The sequence below is a fragment of the Octopus bimaculoides genome, chromosome 18, assembly GCF_001194135.2.
Source record: "Octopus bimaculoides isolate UCB-OBI-ISO-001 chromosome 18, ASM119413v2, whole genome shotgun sequence".
NCBI lineage: Eukaryota > Metazoa > Mollusca > Cephalopoda > Octopoda > Octopodidae > Octopus > Octopus bimaculoides.
In genome coordinates this window covers 6,997,340-6,998,009 of record NC_068998.1, presented here as the reverse complement: position 1 = coordinate 6,998,009, position 670 = coordinate 6,997,340, and positions in this window count along the sequence as shown.

Sequence of the window (670 nt, the reverse complement as noted above, 5' to 3'; positions counted from 1 at the left end):
ATATATATATATATAATCATAAATATATAAGGATTAGCAGTAGCCTGCTTCTCCAACATACTAAGAATTCAGAAATAGCAGTCAAAGAACTACTGATTCCAAAACTACAAATTTTTCTCTAATGGATAGCACGGGACTTTTTTCTATGCGGGACTATTTATGACACACACTGAATTAAATTCATTGGGGTGAGAGATTTTAAACTCACTGGCCGATAATTTTCTTAGTGTCTGCTTCACGTGGTCTTGATGTCGCATGGTCAAAATTAACGTGAGTTATTTAGACATTGGCAAATTTATTAGAATAGTGTGGCTGAAGATCGGAATGGGGGAATTCATACCTTTAACCGTGAAACGTCGTACCCAATTAACTAAAGGCAGGTTTGTTTTTTACTCTTCTCTTCTGTTTTTTGTTCTGTGTGTACTATAGATATCGCTATCCATTAGAGAAAAAATTGTAGTCTTGGAATCAGTAGTTCTTTGACTGCTATTTCTGAATTCTCAGTATGTTGGAGAAGCAGGCTACAGCTAATCCCTATATATTTATGATTATAAATGGTTTTACCGATAAAGGTTTTTTCATACTGAGCTACCCGTCAAAATTGTTAATTATTTTATTACTAATTGACGATTCCCTGCCCTATATGTCTATCTATATATATATGTATATA